The sequence below is a fragment of the Orcinus orca genome, chromosome 2 (assembly GCF_937001465.1).
Source record: "Orcinus orca chromosome 2, mOrcOrc1.1, whole genome shotgun sequence".
NCBI classification, from domain to species: Eukaryota; Metazoa; Chordata; class Mammalia; order Artiodactyla; family Delphinidae; genus Orcinus; species Orcinus orca.
This window is the reverse complement of record NC_064560.1, coordinates 135,474,921-135,495,541: the sequence shown is the minus strand read 5'-3', so window position 1 is coordinate 135,495,541 and position 20,621 is coordinate 135,474,921. Positions and strand designations below refer to the sequence as shown.

The 20,621-nt window shown below is 40.3% G+C and overlaps 1 protein-coding gene across 4 annotated transcripts in view; it reads right to left on the bottom strand.

The window, feature by feature from the left end:
• Positions 1 to 20,621, bottom strand: part of AKAP6 (A-kinase anchoring protein 6) — a 599,311-nt gene that overhangs the window by 518,353 nt on the left and 60,337 nt on the right. For all 4 annotated transcript variants that reach the window (XM_049705377.1, XM_049705376.1, XM_049705375.1 and 1 more), the window contains exon 4: positions 14,955 to 15,055. The gene's annotated coding sequence lies outside the window, so the exon portion shown is untranslated. The remainder of the gene's footprint in view (positions 1 to 14,954; positions 15,056 to 20,621) is intronic.

Sequence of the window (20,621 nt, the reverse complement as noted above, 5' to 3'; positions counted from 1 at the left end):
TCTGGAATTGGTAGTGAGAGCATATAAAACCACAAAGTGAGCCAGTAAAGCTGACACCCAAACGAAGCAAGCCTAGAGACTGATCATGGTGATAATATGTGAGCACTGGATCAGACCACACTGGAAGCTCAGCCTGCCCGTGTACTTTATGTGAACCAATACATTCTCATCTTACTTAAGGCACTTTAGGTTGGCTTTTCTAGTGCTTGCAATCTAGAGAATCCTAATGGACATGTCCTGCTTCCCCTGTCCTTACTCTCCTCCAGGCTGAAGTAGGCTGGGTCCCAGGAGCAGTAGGTCTCCCTACCTTAAGCCTCTCTATAAGGCTGCTGGAATTTCTCTGGCAGGTCTCCACAGTCATTCTACCAGCAATGAAGGTCCTGAGAGAGCTCCCTTTGACCTATGATTAAGGGCTCCGGCTTACAACCTGCCCTCCCTGCATCTGTTTCCTATGGCAGGAAGGCAAAATGCCCAATATGAGATAGATGGGGAAATCCCTGGGCTTGAAGCTCAGTTATTGATGCAATAACAGATTTCAGCTGTCTCCCTTTCTTTTACCACTTTGTCATATCACAGCTACTCAAAACCAAGAAAAGGAAACCTCAGTGGCTCAGTGGAATTACAGAGACAGAGAGTACAAGCCCTGAAGACAGAAGGGCAGTTTTGACTCTTTCCACACTGCCCTGCAGCCAAGATTGAGTGGCCATGGCCCTTCCCTTCAGTTCTCCATCACAGGTCTCCAGCACACAGCTACACCCTGTGGTCATAGGATGCTATGGACTGAACTGTGTCCCCCAAAATCTGTATGTTGAAGCCCTAATCACCCCCCTCCCCAATATGACTGCATTTGGAGTTAGGGCCTATCAGGAGGTAATAAAGGTTAACTGAGGTCATAAGGGTGGGTCCTAATCCGATGGGACTTATAAAAGAGGTAGAGACATCGAGCTCTTGCTCTCTCCCCACACACACAAGCACCAAGGAAAGGCCATGTAAAGACACAGTGAGAAGGCGTCTGTCTACAAGCCAGGAAAAGAGTTCTCGCCAGAAACCAAATCAGCCAGAACGTTTATCTTGAACTTCTAGCCCCCAGAATCATAAGAAAATAAATTTCTGTTGTTTAAGCCACCTAGTCTATGATATTTTGCTATGGCAGCCTGAGCAGACGACCAAACAGGAGGTTACAGTTACCTAAAGCCAGCAGGAGCAAACTGTGTGATAAGGTTGTGCAAAAAGCTAATGCAATCTTTACTTAAGAAAATGATAATGTACTGTTGACGGACAGTAACTGTCATGTCTTATTCTACCACACACAAAAAGAAACAGTCAGAGGGCCAACTAGGACGAGTTGGCCAATGAGTCACCACTGAGGGAAACGGAAGTTGCTGGCTTGCAAAAGAGGACATAGTGGTTTTCAAATAGCAAAGAGGTGTCATGCTGAAGAGTGAGCTAACCTTGTTCTGGTACTCAAAAACTAGAAGACCAATGGAGAGAGAAAAGGCAAAGCTGCTTTCAGTTTAACGTTACAAAGCGCTCACAAAGAGTTGCCCAGCAAATGAAAGGGTTGCCTCCTTGGGCCCTGGAGCACCTTATTACTGAAGATAAACAAGCAGAGGCTGAATAAGCATCTCTCAGAAATATCAAGCGAGTAATTCACACTGTGGGGCATAAGGTTGAACTATAAAACCTCTATCTCTTCCTCCAACTCTATGATCTTATGAAGCCATGACTAATAGCATAGTAATTAAGAACCAGACTCCTGGTTTCAAAACCCAACTCTGTCGCTTACAAACGGTGTGACTCTGAAAAAGTTACTTCCTCATCTGCAAAATTAGGGCACTAAGAGTAACTTCTTCACCTTGTGGTGGTGACATCAGTTAATCTATGTAGAGAACCTAGAAGAGCACCTAGCCCATGGTAAGCCCCAAGTAAACATAAGCCTTTGTTATTGATAGCTGAGTGACAGCTTTGTTCTCAGCCCCATTATAACAAACGCAGGATGTAAAGATATGTGCATGGTCCTGGTTCTCAAGACTAATATATAAAAGTAGGAGCAAACAATGATAGCTACCAAGTTTTGAGTTCCTACTACAAATTGAACACTTTATATACATCATCTCTAACCTTCCAACAATCAGCAAAATAGTCATTACCATTCCCAATTAAAATGACAGAACCAAAAATTAAGATTAAGTAACTTGCAGCTAGTCACAAGGTGATAAGAGGATTCAAATCCACTTTTACCAGGCTCCAAAGTGTAGGCTTTTTCCATTCTGTCAGCCATCTCAAAACTAGTCTGTTCCTTTCAATTACCTAATTTCATCACTGCCAAACCCTATGGGGTAAATAGAGTAGACAGTATGGTGTGTGAGTTGTACATATAGGCTCTGGAGTCAGGATCAAAATGGTGACTCTGTGATACTAGCTATGTTCTTTAACTCAGGTCACAGCTCCTTCATGATAAAATGAAGAGGACATTAACAGTACCTATATGTGTTTAGAAAGTACCTGGCTAATCATTATAAGGTGTTAACCATTATTATCATTCCCACTGATACATAAAAGAAACTGAAGCAAATCAGCCAAAGAACCTAGACGATAAATCAGGTTTCTTGTTTGTCAACCATTTTTCTACTAGGTCATATAGTTGTACTGATATGACATGTTAGTATTTTTCTTCTGAAAGACTGCATATCATATTTCCACAAACCTGAATATTCCTAACACTGAGCTCTTAGTCAAAATGATTATGTTTCTGCTACCTCTGCAAAGCTCAACTATCCAATACGTTTTTTGCTAATGATTCAGTCCTTAACCATAACAAATTAGGCCACTGATCATCCCTCTTCTGTCCACGCCCTCCCCACATCACTCAGGAAAAGAAGGCGCCCCTGGTCCTATATCCCAGCCACAGCCGCCACAAGCAACAACACTGCCAGACCTCAGCCTTTGAGCTTCCTGCGCTGCTACAAATCCCAGTGTGTAGCTGCTACGGAAATGCTACTTGCCTCACATCTGGTTTCCATTTGCTTTACCAAATGGTCATGTTTTCACTTTGTGATCCTTCCAATGACCCATGCTAGACTTCCAAACAAACCCACCGTGGGCAAGCATTTCCTCTTGGAGAAACTCCTTGCCAGCCCAACCCTAATTATTGTTTTTTCCTTATTATAGTCCTTGATGGTGACAAAGGAACACTCATGCCCCTCTCCTATTGTGGGTTGGAGACCAAAACAACAGCCCTGGAATTAAAATTTTATAATTTTTTTAAAAAAAGAGAGGCAACTAGAGAGTGACAGTGCCTATTCTCCTCTCTCTCCCTCACTCTCAAATTAGGCCTCTGACCCACACTCTCACACAGATAATGGGGTTTCCACCAGCCTGAGGATCCCGATTCCATGCCAAATACGGCTCCCCCATATGGCAAAAAAAGGCTGCAGCCATGGGACAGCTGCTGAGCTGAGACTAAATCCTGTTTGGAGCACTTATGGCTCAGAGGGTGTCACCTCCAAGATGTTAAGGGCTCCATCTCTCCCTCCCAGCCTGCCCATTAGGCTTAGAAGCAAGCATACAGCATAATCACCCGTGCCTCTCCTGGGTCCCTGAGGGGAGCCCCCTCCTCAGGGTGGAGCGTCTGTCATATGGCTACCGAGCATCTGGTTTTAAGCAGGTTTTTTTGAGAGGTGAAATGGTGCCAGTGTTGTACTGTTTCCCTTCCCTGTGGGCATTCATCAGAGTAAATGACTAGAGAGTAGATTAGCCCTTTAAGAATCTGAGTCCCACTGGCTAAAATGGATTATTTGGATCCAGAGTGTTGAACTTCACATACTAGGAATCCCTTCTAGTGTTAAAGTGAAGGGGAGTTTGAGTTGTTTTTCAGAGTTTATATTGTTGTCTGATTGCCCCCCTACACACCTATACACACTCACACACACACACAATACATTCACAAACATTTTGTAACGGAAAGTTGGTTTCATTTTTTTCCTTATAACTTCTCCACGTCCTTGTTACTGATGTGGAAACATTTTGTACTTCGAATTCAGCTTGGTGAGTGTTAAAGCTAAATCGGCAAGAGGCTGGGCAATACTAAGGTCAAAAAGGCCATCTCCTCCCCCAGCACCAGAAAACGCCAGAACTGGAGGATTGGGAAGGCAGCCTGGTTGGGGACAGACACAAAAGCAGAAGACAAGTAACATTATCCAATGATGTGAACAAAGAAGGAGGAGAAGGAAGGTTTAGAGAGGGGCAAAAAGATTGATGAGAGGTGCAGGAAGAAATGAACATTTATTAAGGATCTACTATGTACTAAAACTTTATGATTCCATTTTTATGCTCACAAGGACCGTGTAAGAAAGAAGGCACCCCATTTTTACAGACAAGTAACTTGTCTTACATTGTCTAGTAGCTAGTAAGTGTGATATAGCACCTAAATCCAAGTTTGTTAGAATCCAAAACCCCATGTTTTTAAATGCATCAATCTGTCTCTGTTAAGTCTAAATAACTGTGTTCATGTTTAACCACAAATAATGACTGTAACTATGGACACATGAAGTGTTAACATTAGAGGAAGCTAGGCGAAGGGTATATGGAAAATCTCTGTACTATCGTTGAAACTCTTCTGTAAGTCTAACATTATTTCCAAATAGATTTTTTAAAATGAATGTAACTGCATTTCACAGAGCACATGTAACCCAGACAAGGAGCTAGCGATACTATGGATTAAGAGCCCAGTGATTCAAGAATCAATAACCAAGCTTCACATGATTTACTCACTGTCCTTTTGACCTCAGATGCTAATGAGCCCAAATGTTGCTTCTTACTAAAATGAAGTAATTACTTTAAAAGTTGCTGTCAATCTGAAGATACAGTATTCAATTTGGCTGTACCCTGTTAATGTTGCTAATTTAAGCATAGTATTAAAAACTGCCATTACCCACAGTGCCACGTGCTTATAATGATTATACCTCACATTTTCAGAATAGACGCCCAAGAGTCTCATTCATATTATAAGCAACTAAATAAAGTAAAATATTTTAGGCTTTTAGGTGATAATGCCTACTACTATTCTAATGATTGGTAACTCAATCATCTAGTTACAAAAATAATGCCCTTAGTTGTAAAAGTTCTATATGTTGACCTGGCATCATCTTTTCAGATATTTATTAGACAAGAAAGAGGACCCAGATCCTTCAGAGGACACAATCAGGCAAAAGAGAGTGACAGCCATCTAACCTTGCTTCTACTTTTCCTGCTACCACCTTTTGTGTTTCTAAAGGGGTATCTCAGAGTCCTGTTTTTCATTTGGGTGTGCTCTCCTTTGACCCTCCTTGTGGTACTCCTGGGTCTCTCAGTCTTGACACCCTATCCTGGCTGAGAGGTAGGCATGTAAACAATCTACATCTGACCCTCTCCGCCAGGAAATGGAATATTGGGCAAGGGAGGAACAGATAGAAGATAAATGGAGCTGAATCATTCTGATGGCCGCTAAAGAGACTTTCCATGAGCTACTCCAACTGAGATCCCATGGCTTATATACTTGTGAGATCTTATTTTCTGTTATTGTGTGCGCTAGGCAAATCTATTCAATAAATTTTTTTTCTTTTACTAAAAGTTAGTCAGTTTCGGTTACAAGCAAACTTAGAGGATCAGAACATTGTATCTGGAAGGCATCTTAGAAATGAGGTAATAACAATGCTCCCTTACCTCCAGCCACTATGTTGCAGTTGAAGAAAGTGAGTATTTTAATTTGTGTTTAGTCTTGCTACATGGAAAGTCAACTTTTTGTCCTTGAAACTAACAGCACTCCAATGTAAACAGTGCCTGAGGGCTTGCCCATAAATATTTCATAGGATATTGCTATTTAAAAAAAGAAACAAAACTTGCTTTAAAGAGTTACTGATGCCATGAACTAGCTCTGCCTATAAATGGAGACCTAACAACATAGAATATTAATACTCCTGCAGTATTTCCTATCACGGAAATAAGTTAAAGTAGACAGAAAGCACCTCTGAACTCTTTTTAAAGTAGCTCATTTAAATAAGATATTAGAAGAGACATTGCTGTAGCAAAAAAAAAAAAAAAAAAAAAAACTCAGTGGCTTAGAACATTAAAAGTTTACTTTTTGTTCATAGCGCAGTCCAATGTGGGTCATTAGAGGGACTCTGCTCCACAAAGTTATTTAGGACTCAGGTTCTTCCATCTTGTAATTCTGATCTTTAGTCTTTGAATCTCTCCATTCAGCAGACAAATGGAGAAGAGAGTAGGACTTGGTGATAGGAGACTTTTATGGGTCAGGCCTGGAAGAGGAGCACAAGAGGTTGAGAAATGAGGTCTAGCTTTGTGCCCAGGAAGGAAAGAACACATTTATTAGTGAGTTCCAGTGGGCTCTACCACAAGCAGCAAATTCCTGGACTTGAAAGAAAATAAAAAATCTGACAGTAATTTCTTTAGTGTAATTTATCTCTATCTAAATACAGAGATTGCCCTACCTGAATTAGCTACACACAGATATGATTTGAAAATACTTCATTTTACAATGACACAAGAAAAGCACTACAATTATCTAAGTAATCAAGATATGCAAGATTTCTTATTAAAAAATTTACTAGGATATAAAAAAGTCGAATGATTAGGCCTCAGATGGAAAAAGGGGCTATTTCCATAGAACTAGTTTGGTTTTGCCTGCCCTGTGGTCAATATAATCATATCAGTAAAAGGGGGAGGGGAGACGGGGCAGAGAACCAAGACTACAGAAACTCTAGTGTAAATGGTCAGGAAATGACCAAACTGCGATTTTCTTTGATGGAACGTGATCTATGGAAACATACTTCTGGAATTAAGGAGCAGAGAAGGACCCTTCTGGGCAGAACTTTCTGTCTTCTGCTGGACTCTCGCTATCTTCCTACTCCATTTCCATTGTCAGGCGGGCTGCCGCCACAGCAGAACCAGCTCCAGATGTTCCTGATGTCATTATCTGCTATGTGACTCATCCTGCCTGCCACCTTCAAATTAATGAGATTCTTGTTCTCAGTCTTGTGTCCTTCCTTGGGTTTCTCCTGGGCCACAGTGAGGGCGAGAGCATCCCCACAAAGGGGGCCTCATGTTCACAGGGAAGAGCAGCAAAGAATAGTTCTCTTTCCTAAACACCCCTCAGAGTAGAGTACAGTTGCCAGGGGGCACACAGTGTTCCTCACCCAAATAGGGCCACTGGCTCTGGTCATCTCCAAGATCTCAGGCCTGGGATATCCACAGTAAATCCCCAAGGTCTGAGCGCCTCACTCCTGGCACACCCACCTGGAAGAATAAAGCCCCTCAATTCCCTTGTTTCCTAATGATTATCCGTACCACAGTGGCTTAAAGAGGAAGGAGGGGGTAGACGGAGGGAGGGCAGGCCTAGCCAGCAGGCCTGCTTCGGAGGCAGCCAGCGGGCTGGGCTGGCAGGCTGCTGAGAGCCTGCTGCTTCCCACGGGGGGTTTTGCTCACCGGATCAGAGTGACACTCGAGAAGGCAGCAGCTGTGGCCAGAGACATCTCCTCTAACTCCTTCTTAGCTAATGAACTGGAAGGATCCAGAGGGAGCCAGGAAAGAATGGCTCCCCTGGGGTGTGCAGGGAGGCCTCTCCTCCCATGAATTTTCCATTTTTAATTAGGCTTGATGGTTCAGTCAGGATAAGACTTTTGAGACAAAACATCATACTGAGAAAGGAGGCCCAAGTCTTCATACATCAGATCTCTTAGGATCACAGACCCACTGACTGGGACCCCTGACTTGTTTTAAAGGGGTGAAGAGGAAAGAAACAGGGTATTTTTAAAGTATGTTTTCTATTTCAAAAGGAACACGTGATAATTATTAAAAATGGAAACAGTTTTGAAATATAAAACAAAAAAAGAAAATGTGGCCCATAAACCTATCTCCCCAGAGGATAACAATTTAGTGTTTTTATTTAGCTTTCTCATAGACATACAAAGATACCTGTGTGCTATTTGTACATAAATGTAGACATTTAAGATGAAAATTTGATCATATTATACACTCTTTGCCTCTTGCTTTTTTCCAGTTGCTGTAGTTCCAGTTGCTGAGAGAGATCTATCTCATTTGCTTTAATAGCTAAATAGTGCTCCATTTTAAGTTTATGCCTTTATTTCACCAACCTTTTACTGAATAGTATCACTGCATACTTTTCAGAGTATTTTAGTAGAATAAATTCCTGACATAGTGATTACTAGATATTCTAGTTTACTATATATATATTTTTTATTTTAGTAGATTTTAATAGACATTGCCAAGTTGTAACTTTTTTGTTGTTGTTGTTCATTATAAATAAGCTTCCAAAACATATTTAAGTCGAGTTGTTTGAATGATTTGGCCATGAAACAAAGCTACCAGAAAAGTTCCTGCCTAGATAAATTAACTGTTTTCAAAATTTAGGAGTGTGGCTATGGAAATAGTTGGCAAAGAATTCACCGAAGATAGACAAAGCTGTGAACAGACAAGTCATTTGAACAATTTTACATTCAATCTCCAATCCTGGAAATTATACACAATTGTACAACATTAACTTCTTTTAAAGTAAAAATCTTGAATCTCTTCATGTTTCTACAAGAAAGTCAGTCCTGGGTAGTTTGGAGACTAGAAATGAAACAGGGTCTATAAGGAAAGAGTCTAATATCCAGTGCCACAGTCCTCATGGCATGAAGGAGTGGGAGTGAGGAAAGTCCCTGGCCTGACACACACTTCTCTTAAGTAGATGCTAGATGTCCCTGCCCTGAACACTGGATTGGGGTATCAATGGTACCTCTGTCCTTGCATGTAACAGATGGAGAAGAGAAACCAAAAGAGTTACCCTCAAACTGCTGCTTTTGGGGTCACAATTCTGCAACTCACATAAAATCCATCTCTTTCTGTCTCCCCAACTTCCCTTCCTCCATAAACAATGAAGCAGGTCTGTATCCTCACTTTCCTAAGTCACTGTTGAACCCCATTCCCCAATACACACTAGCCTGAATTCAATCCCAAATTGGTGTGTGTGACTAACAGAGGTCGGCATGGGAGCTTTTGACGTCACTGGAGACAAATGTCAAAAGGGAAGAAGAAATGGGCATGTCCATTCTCATCTAAACATGTTTCAGTCTTTGTAGAATATAAAAAGTGCTAGCTTGTGTCTGAATAAGAGGGAAACAGAATAAAGTAACACGTTTTATGGACAAGTTTGAAAAATAGCAATATGAATTCATATGGCCTTAAAATATTTACTTCTATCTACAAGGTAAATTTTGTTAAGTGTGATTCAAAATTAATGACTACTGATTGTATCAAAGGCCTGTGTAATTGAAGACAACAGAACAAAAAATCAAAGAGAAGGACAAGGAAAGGAAACTTCCAAGAGTGAATAGATTAATTTTGAAAAAGATGATTTGGGTAGTCAGTTCTTTTCTTCATTCTCAAATTCTAAATATAATACAAAGAATTAAGAAGCTCCCTGGAGTTGAAATAAGAATTATACGAGAATGCTGGGACTTGCCTGGTGGTGCAGTGGTTAAGAATCTGCCTGCCAATGCTGGGGACATGGGTTCGATCCCTGGTCCGGGAAGATCCCACATACCACAGGGCAACTAAGCCCATGTGCCGCAACTACTGAGCTTGCTCTCTAGAGCCTGCAAGCCACAACTACTGAGCCCACGCGCCACAACTACTGAAGCCCGCATGCCTAGAGCCTGTGCTCCGCAACAAGAGAAGCCACTGTAATGAGAAGCCTGTGCACCACTACGAAGAGTAGCTCCCACTCACTGCAACTACAGAAAGCCCACGTGCAGCGATGAAGACCCAACGCAGCCAAAAACAAATAATATATATAAGTAAAATAAGTTAATTTAAAAAAAAGAATTATATGAGAATGCTGATAATAGTGGTTGCAATAATGCCATCATCAGACAATATCACCATAAAATGCCAATATAATAGTTCATGTATGTAAATACACACCTTATAAGTAATTCCCTTTTAAAAAAGGAAAAAGGAAAAAAGAAAGAAAAGCACCGTTTTTTCACCATGCCCTTTTAACATAGAATTATTATTCTTTTTTTTTTTTTAGAATTATTACTCTTAATGTAGAGTCAGATTAGATAATCACTCTACCTAACAGGAAAGTGTATGAGCATGAGTGCACATGTGCATATGTGTGTGTATATACACACATACAGACATCCTACTGTTTCATGTAATTTTAAATCAGTGTGTTCAAGTGTATATCTTACGGTATATTAATAACAAACTTTACGAAGGAAACCTAAGCTTACTAGATCAGTCTTAATTTTTTAATTAAACAACAACAACAAAAATGGGCTTCAGAATCACATAGAACTGTGTTCAAATCCTGGCTCCACCATTTACAATTCAGAGAACTTGAGACAAATAAATGACCACTCTAAGGCACAGTTTCCTCCACTGTACATGGAGTTACTCCATAGGGCTGTAATGTGAATTAGTGAGATGAGAACACGTACATGCACCAGACAAATTCTGAGGATTCAGTAAATTTGATTATCTTCCCTTTAATTCAAACATGAATAATTCATGCAAAATTCTTCCTAAGCTATAATGGTACTGTTATTAATAAACAAATAACAACAGTTAATAAAGTTATAAAACATAATTTTACATTTTTTACTAGTATTTATCTCATGAGACCATTACTGCTAGTTAAGTATATATCCACTTAGCCTTAAATACTATAATTGACATTTACCAAGAGAATTTATACTGAGGATATCAAAACTCCTCTCTAATCTTTCAATCCAGTGACCAAAAAGAAATGCCAAACCTAAAATGAACTGTAACCAGGATTGTTAAAGGATAATACATGGCTCCTGCTTATTGAAGAGAAACAAATGTCTCAGAGAGTTTGTTTTTAAATCACTCATAAGCACAGCAAAGGAAAGGTAAAACAAAGGGAACCACCTGACATAATACCTGAAATACACTACCCTTTTCCCCTTTCTGCTGCCAGAAAACAAAGCCCTTAAAATACAGGCCTCTAATCAATGCACATTACCTATTCCAATGTTTAAATTTGCCAGTGTTCCTAAATGGGAAAAAGTTCAAGTGTAAGGAAGAAAAGTCAGGAGTAGCAACAAATCCTGAGTAGATGAAATACTGGAATCCAAGTAAGATTCAGTCCATGTTAAAGAAAGAGACAATCAGAATTCAAATGGGTTCAGTCCATCCTTGTGGGATCCCACTTGTGCTTATGGTTCCAGTTTGCTCTTGCTCTCCTGCACTGGCTACTTTACAGCCATCTTCCCTTCCCTGCCTGCTCTGTGTCCACAAGCTCCAACTTCAAATGTGAAGATGACAGCATTATAGAGACTGCTTGACCAGCTCCCACAGTTACATGAGGCCACACCCCTACAATAAATCCCTGTGTGTCTGTCTGTGTACATATATATATGTACATATATGAAGGGATTTGTTACAGGTATGAGACCTTATATTATTGTGGGAGCTGGGGATTTATATATCTGACGAACCCTTACAGATACACACCAATATATTTAATATGTTGATAATTTTCTTGCTTTTCTCTGGATATCTCACATCTCTGTGCTCTCTTCAACATAGAAGGGAAAAGGCAAAAATAATTTTAAAACATCCCTCTCTCTCTCTCTCTCCCCTTCAGTTAACTAGGTCATAACTAAAAGCCATTACATGGTGACATTATAGGATAAAGAATACCCAAAAGCCATTTTCCATCTCTTTCTTGTTAGCAGAAACCCAATTTGATTCAGGCGTCAGAGGCCTGCTTGCCTCCTGGGAGGCTGGGCCTTCCTTGGCCCCAGAGGATGCATCTTGAGTAGCCCAAGCCAATCATGGTCAGTTATTTTCCTTCCCAGTGATTGGGTTAGGAATGGGCATGTGACATAATTCTGGCCAGTTGATGAGGGAAATATGTTGGGTGCAAAGAGGTTTTAGGAAATTTCCCCCCTCCTTCTTAAAAGGGGACATGCAAAAGAGATGACCTTTCTCATATCTTTGGATGTTGTTTTGCTGGAAGATGGTTTCTGGAGCTGCTGTAGCCCTTATGGTAGGCAGGATAATGCCCTCCAAATATGTCCATATCCTAATCCTCAGAACCTGTAAATATCTTAGGTTACATGGCAAAGGGGAACTAAGGTTGCAGATAGAGTTAAAATTGCTAACCCTTAAAATAGATTATCCTGGTTTATCCAGGTGGGCCCAGTGTAATTCCAAGAGTTCTTAGAAATGAAAGAGGGAGGCAGAAGAGGCGAGTTGAAGGGAGATGTGACTATGGAATAAAGGCACAGAGATGCAACGTTGCTGACTTTGAAGATGGAGGAAGGGGGCCAGAGTCCAAGGAAAGTGAGCAGTCTCTAGCTCTGGAAAGGTAGAGAAATGGATTCTCCATGAGAGCCTCCAGAAGGCAAAGAAGCCCTGCTAACATCTTAATTTTAGCCAAGTGAGACTCAGGTGGGACATGTGACCTACAGAACCGTGAGATAACAAATTTGTGCTAATAAGCAGCAATAAGAAATTAATAGAGCCCTCTTTGACTATAATGCTAATACACTTGAACTCAAGAAATCAATGGCAGGAGTAGAGTAGGAGAGCTCTGGCTTCCCCCTGGAGTTTTAGTTAACTCAAACGCAGTATGTTCAAAATAATTAGTAAAACAAATGCAGAGCATGTTACTAGCCCAGTGTAACACTCCTACTGAACTTGTCACTTACGGATTGCCGTGTCCTGTTCTCAGCATCATGTTCAAAGAGGAACAGTTGCAACTAGAGCATTCACGTGATATCAAAGAAACAGCCAAGAACCCTGAGGATGCTCACCTTAGAGGAGACTTGAAGGGAGTCTACAAACCTTAAGAGGCTGGGATGTGTAAGTGGGAATGAGACTGTTCTCTACGGGACAGATTATAATCCATGGGTAGAAACAGAGGAATCAAGTTTCATCACAATATATGGAAGAGCTTTTTACCATTCAGAGATGATCACTGATGGAGGATGTTGCCTTTGAATGTACAGCACTTGATGTCACTGGAAGAGAGTCCTAGATAGAGTGGGTCTCATTCTCGTCTAAAATTCCGTCTAAATCTAAGGCTTTATGGGTTTATTTTTTAAGTGAGAGTTTTAGAAAGTAGTACAATGCTTACCATATAGGAGGCACTTAACTCACTTGAGAGAGTTGGGTTTGGAGGCATAGGACACAGACTGCAAAATTCATCTACTTCACAGCTTGCTCATGTTGTTAACGCTTTAATAGGCATATCTGGCCTGTAGAAACAGGCCAGAAAACACTAGCAGTACAATTATCACTAAGAATTATCAGTAAGAATTAGTATCCAGATAATACAATTGGTTCTTTTCACCCTGGTCTTTCCACAACTCACAGAGAGGAACAGAATTTATTTTGTTACTCCTCAGGTGGTTTCCAACCAGTGGTCATAACGTTTCTAGCTATTCATCATTCCACGCAATCGTTCAGTAAAGACAAAACAATGAACTGCTTAACAAGCAGTATTTGGTGGTGATGAGGGTGAATAGTATCTTTGTATTTGCCTCAATGTTAGGACCCTTTTCAGGACTGCCATCTGGACTAAACCAAATGACAATGCTGATTTCTTGCTGGCCCAGTCTCCATGCCTTGTTTTGCCCCTTTGGTTTCTCCAAAATCCAAGGCTTGTCTGACTCAGAATCAAAATAAGTGGCTAGTTACTAAAAAGGTTTTCGGAGTTTTGTTTGGTTGATTGGGTTCTGTTGTTGTTGTTTGGGGTCCAGGCATTACCCTTAATTCCCTTAGGTTAAATACTACATTGTCCTTTACTATTTCTCTAAAAATGCATATAGTTCTAGTTCAGAATGGGAGTGAGGAGGTCACACATTGATTGCTTTCCTGGGCCTGGAGGGACTGGGGTATCAGAGCTGAGTGGTGCAAGGGGGAAAAGGGAAAGACCAGAAAGGGGGAAAACAAAGATGCACGGCACTACCCAGAACCACAGGGAGCTCTAGGCATCTCCTGTGGTATCACACCTTGCTTATGGACAAATTTTAGAACAAATTTAGCTGATGAGTGAACTCGCCTTAACTGTCTGCTTCCCTCACAGTGGCAGGTCCTGGTCCTAAAGCCACTTTGTATAGTGTGACTCTGTTATACTGATTGGACCAAGAATAGGCATGAAGTCTAAGCTGGACCAATCAAAGTCCATTTACCAATATCTGAATTGAAATAGTGAAGAAGGAAGAAGGGAAAGACAGAGAAACAGGCTGAGTCTCTTGGGATGCCTCATCCAGTTACCATGATGTAGCTTAGAACCTGTAGGCTGACCATATTGTACTTGCCAAAGGTCAAAGGGGCAGAGGAAACAGGCCTATGGCAAGACACACCCGATCCTAGGCCCTCCAGAGGCCTGGCTACATTCTTGCTCGGCGTTACATGAGTCACTCGTGGTATTTTGCAAGTTATTTTTTCCTTAGCTAATCTTGACTGGAGTCTGTTACTTGCCACCACAGAATCACAATAGTACTCATCTGTGGTATCTTTTTTTTTTTTTTTTTTTTTCTTCTGTACGCGGGCCTCTCACTGTTGTGGCCTCTCCCGTTGCGGAGCACAGGCTCCGGACGTGCAGGCCCAGCGGCCATGGCTCACAGGCCCAACCGCTCCGCGGCATGTGGGATCTTCCCGGATCGGGGCACGAACCCGTGTCCCCTGCATTGGCAGGTGGACTCTCAACCACTGCGCCACCTGGGAAGCCCTGTGGTGTCTTTTTAATGTGTCAACTTAACTAAGCTGAACCACATTTTCCAGAATTCCCTTTCCTATATATTTCTGATGAGGGTCAGCCACAAGAAGTATTCTTGTGGGAGATTTGCTGGGCAGAAATGATGCAGCAATCATTTTGCAGCTCACACAGGTGCTGCTTATCTTTGCTCACTCACCTCGTTTGCATGAGGCAGCAGCTGGGCCTGCAACTTGCTCTACTTTCCCCTGGATCTTCCCCAGCTTCTCCAACTCCTGGGCCAGGTGTGTATGTTTAGCTCTGTAATGAAGAATTCGAAATGAACTTTTATCCATATATTACTTTATCCTGTTGATACCTGGCCCATCCTCCCAACCTATCGAGATCATTTTATCTGTCATTCTGTATGTTAGCTAACTAAGCTTCATTACAAGCTAACGCCTGGCTGTCCTCCCCATACCCTTTTTATTTATACTCCTCGGGGCCCTTCTACCTTATAGAAATCTATTAAACACCCTGGGCAAGAATGGAAGGAGATCTAATATATTACTGTGCTGCCCCTTCCTTTTACATTTAAACAAAAGTTTCTGAAGATAATGGTAGCCCCAAGGAATGAGTTTTGCAGATATGGAAATTTCCATCAGGCCTGGTAGTGAGGTATTTGAAGGCAAAAGAGGGCCTTAAGGTAGGTGGCTGCCTCATCCGGCTACTCTTGTGACAAGCTTTGGCCACCCCACAGGAGATAGGAACCCCCAGCTTCTCCCATCTCTTACACAGGGCAAACATTCCTCATCCTTTGTCTTCCTTTCTCAGAGAACTGTAAGATTATAGGTCACAGAAAGTGACTTGTTTCCAGCCTTATCCCCCAGGTCTAGAATATGCCTGGCACAAGTAGCTACTCAGTAATAACTGTTGCTCTTTGCTGCATAAGCTTGCACAAGGCCCACTTTGACATAGAGGGCTCGGGAAATCCTAGCCAACCCTAAACTGCAGCACAAATACCACCCTCCAAGTCCATAGCAGCAGACACATCACTGGCCCTGACAAAATTTGGGGGTAAAAAAGGGAGGGAAGAAAGAAAAAAAAGGGTCATTTACTACTTTTTATCAAACCTATAATACAATTCCAATTTAAAACTAGAGACTAGTCAAATATATTATTATCCTTAAGCCCTTTTAATTCTGAGTCCTTGAAATTAATTTAAACTAAAATGCCCCACCTGAGCAAAGTGTGCATATTATGTTAACTGTTTAAGAAGGGAGAGGGAAATATGAGATTGGTAGACAGATAGATATCAAAAAATAAAAAATGGCTATCTAGGGACTTCCCTGGTGGCACAGTGGTTAAGAATCCACCTGCCAATGCAGGGGACATGGATTCGATCCCTGGTCCAAGAAGATCCCACATACCGCGGATCAACTAAGCCCATACACCACAACTACTGAGCCTGTGCTCTAGAGCCCGCGAGCCACAACTACTGAGCCTGCGTGCCACAACTACTGAAGCCTGTGCACCTAAAGCCTGTGCTCCACAACAAAGAGAAGCCACCACAATAAGCCCGCACACAACTAAGAGTAGCCCCCGCTCACTGCAACTAGAGAAAGCCTGCACGCAGCAACGAAGACCCAATGATGAAGACCCAACGATGAAGACCCAACGCAGGCATAAATAAACAAATTTATGTTAAAAAAATGGCTATCTATAGAGGGAGGAAAGGCATAAAGTGAAGAGGACAGGATAAAAGCCAAATTTCTTTACATATACTTTTGTTGATTAGACTGTGGAATCATGCAAATATTTTATATCATTATAAAACAAAATTAAATTTTAAACAGCAATACTTTTATGCTGAATCCATACTCAAAAAGCTATATACTATATGACTCCATTCATATGACATTCTGAATAAAAGCAAAACTACATGGACAAAAAAACAGAATCAAATTGCTGGGAACTGGAGTGGGGGTTGACGGTAATGGAGCTTGGGGCAATTCGGGGGGTTGATAAGACTGTTCTGTATCTTGGTTTTAGTGCAGGGTACATGATTTTATGCTTTCGTCAAAATATGCAGAACTATACATTAAAGAGGATAAATTGTACAGTATATACATTATACCTTATTAAAAAGAAGTATAAAATATCCTTAATAATAAAAAGCAAAAAAAAAAAAAAAAAAAAGAACCTAAATGTGTGTCTAGTTGGTGGTATAACCACCAGAAACAAATCATGCCAAGTGACTTAAAAACACAGTAATGTGTCTGGTTATTCATTATTTTGGCATATGCCCTCATTACAAAAAAGAACTTCAAACAATTCTAACATTTTCAACTAATCACACTGTTAGAGTAGCATTAATAATGCTACACTTGGACTACTGTGTATTTAGTGGGGGATAAGGAAAATGAGTAATTGGTGTTAAGAAGAGATTTCGATGTAGAAGAAAGGTACAGATTAAGATCAATGAAATTAAGTAAAAACCCTCTTTTTTGAATTAGAAGTGTCAATATGAATTCATAATTTATTTTATGTTAAAAAATATTTCTTGTATCTGTCTACTGAAAAGACCTAGAAATAATGACGAAACCGGAAGCAATAAGCACCATAGCATCCAGGTAGTGGTCTCTAAAATACCCCAGGGCTTCTTGGAGAAATGGTAAGTTCATGTCTGGAACAGAAAATGTAAAAGAGGAGCCAAGAGCAGTTTTTTACACCAGAAAATAAAGAAGTCATCAAACATTACTGGAGTTGTATCTAGAAGACCCAGGAGTCAACGTCAATGCTCCTACTGGGCAAATATGGGAAACTTTAAGCACCAATAAGGATAATACCAGCAATGGATTAGAATATATCACGTGCGTTTAAATCCCTAAGTTCATAATGACCCTAGAAAGCACTGGTCATTGTTGCACGCTAGGGAACCACTTACTATCTGTAAAGCTGATAAATAGAAAGAAAGAATCAAGCACCTGTCCTGCCTTTCCTTTATGAACCATACCTTATAGGGAACTCTAGTGGTTGTTGAGGGCAAAATTTTCTTTAAACTGGAAGTAGTCTGGCTAATAAAGGAAGAAGCAAAAACACTGATGGGATTCTGTCAGATGCAATTATTAGCGAGAGGAATGAGCCTGACTTCTAAGCGAAAGAGAACAATTTAAGGTGAGAAGACACAAGAACATTTCTCATATGTAAGCATTTCATGAGAAAGTGGTATTGATCACTGAAAAGTAAATGTGTTTAAAATTTTTTTTCTTTTAATAATTTTATTGGGATATAATTCATATACAATACACTCATTTAAAATACACACTTCAATGGTTTTTAATATATTCAGATACACACAACCATCACCACAGTTTGAGAATATTTTCATCATCCCCAAAAGAAGCCTCATACCCATTATACCCAGCCTGGGCCATCCCCGTGGGTATGAAGTGGAATCTCACTGTGGTTTTCATTTACATTCTAAAGACGGATTTTTAGTGTGCAGAGAAATTATTTTTTTGAACCTTTATCACTCAAAGTGAGGAGAAAAGATCCTTTTGAAATGAGAACAAGTTGATTCACAATTCAAAAAATAATAAGATGAATCCTTTTTTGTGAGGGACTCTCAAGCCAGTTTTCAGGAATAAAAAGCATACTAAAGGATAAATCCTATAAAGAAGGAAAAGGCTAAGAACATGAGAAGATGGAGCATTATGTTTTTTGGTCACATTTTGACTGATAATTTGACCCCTAAACATTACGGTGAATAAAAACTTTTATTCCCAAGAACTGGTTTTTCAATCAAACGGTGTCAGAATGAGCAGACAACTCCTGAATTTAACAAACAGAAAGGAGAGAGGAAGGGGGGTTAGCATTTGTGTTTTGGAACAATTTTTTTTTAATATTTAGTTATTTTATTTATTTTCCTTTTTTTCTTTTTTTTTTTTCTTTTGGCTGCATCGGGTTAGTTGCGGCACATAGGATATCTGTTGAGACATGTGGGATCGTTTTCGTTACAGCGTGCAGTCTGCTCCGGTTTCTCTCTAGTTGCAGTGTACGGGTTTTCTCTCTCTAGCTGTGGCGCGCAGGCTCCAGGGTGTGTGGGCTCTGTAGTTTGTGGCACGCGGGCTCTCTTGATGAGGCACACGAGCTCAGTAGTTGTGGCACGCGGGCTTAGTTGCCCCATCTTAGTTCCCTGACCAGGGATCGAACCTGCGTCCCCTGAATTGGAAGGTGGATTCTTTACCACTGGACCACCAGGGGAGTCCCCTGGAACAATTTTTATTAAAGTTGAAACTGAGGAGTCTGAGACTGGACTAGCCTTTCACGGAAAAGAGACACCACCAAAGCCCTCAACTTAGCTAGAGAAGAGAATTCCAGAAACATAATTGTAATGTCTTGATGTGCTAAAAGGTTGGAAAAGGACCTGGAGAAAAAATTTTAATTAAACATTCAGGGAAGCCTAAGAGTTTGAGTTTAACTGGAAGGAGGTAAGTTGTCTAATTCAGATAAATTAAAATAACAAAAGTAAACAATCCAAGATCACTTGGTTTTGACATTTTGAATATGGTACATAAGTAAGTGAGCCTAACATGAGAATATGGAGTAAGCCATCTGGTGCCCTTAAGAGATAAGGCAAACTCTAGAAAATCACAGAAGTGACTGTTTATATACTCTTAAAGGAAAACTAGAAAATGGCATTTATGAAAATGAACCTACCAGAGGTCCAGAGAGGAAGAGACGTTGGGAGTATCTCCCTAACATGAAAGGAAAAATCTGACATTTTGTCTTGGAATCACTCTACCAATAAACCAATGATAATTCAGTAAGAGGACGTTTTTGTGTCTTCCAGGAAGAAGACAAAAACGTGAAGGGAAAACAAGATGGAACTGAAATAAAGGAAACATCCAGAAATGTGAAAGAAGAAAGTTTCTTAGAGTAAAGAATACCTTTCTTAGACTCATAATATGAACGAGGCAGCACTCTGAAATCTATTACAAGACTTCTCAAATCCAGAAAATCAATGAGATCCAGAAAGTTTCAAAAAGAAGTAGGTTAACTATATTTCAGAAGAAAGAGAAATAAAAATAGGATGATATCTTTGAAGAAAAAGGCCAAAGAAGAAAAAAAAAAAAAGGCAAGGGACCAGGGCAATAATCTGAGAATAACTTGATTTACTCAAGGGATTTTGAGGTGAGTTTCTAGAGCTTTTTAAAGGCTAGTTAGATCTGTGAAAAATGCCATTGGTAGTGTGAAAGGGATTGCACCTGTAGATTGCTTTGGGTAGTAGAGTCATTTTCACAATGTTGATTCTTCCAATCCAAGAACATGGTATATCTCTCCATCTGTTTGTATTGTCTTTAATCTCTTTCATCAATGTCTTATAGTTTTCTGCATACAGGTCTTTTATCTCCTTAGGTAGGTTTATTCCTAGGTATTTTATTCTTTTTGTTGTGATGGTAAATGGCAGTGTTTCCTTAATTTCTCTTTCAGATTTTTTGTCATTATTGTATAGGAATGCAAGAGATTTCTGTGCATTAATTTTGTTTCCTGCTACATTACCAAATTCATTGATTAGCTGTAGTAGTTTTCTGGTAGCATCTTTAGGATTCTCTATGTATAGTATCATGTCATCTAAAAACAGTGACAGCTTTTCTTCTTTTCCGATTTGGATTCCTTTTATTTCTTTTTCTTCTCTGACTGCCATGGCTAAAACTTCCAAAACTATGTTGAATAATAGTGGTGACAGTGGGCACCCTTGTCTTGTTCCTGTCTTAGAGGAAATGGTTTCAGTGTTTCACCATTGAGAACGACGTTGGCTGTGGGTTTGTCACATATGGCCTTTATTATGTGAGGCCCACTTTCTGGAGAGTTTTTATCATAA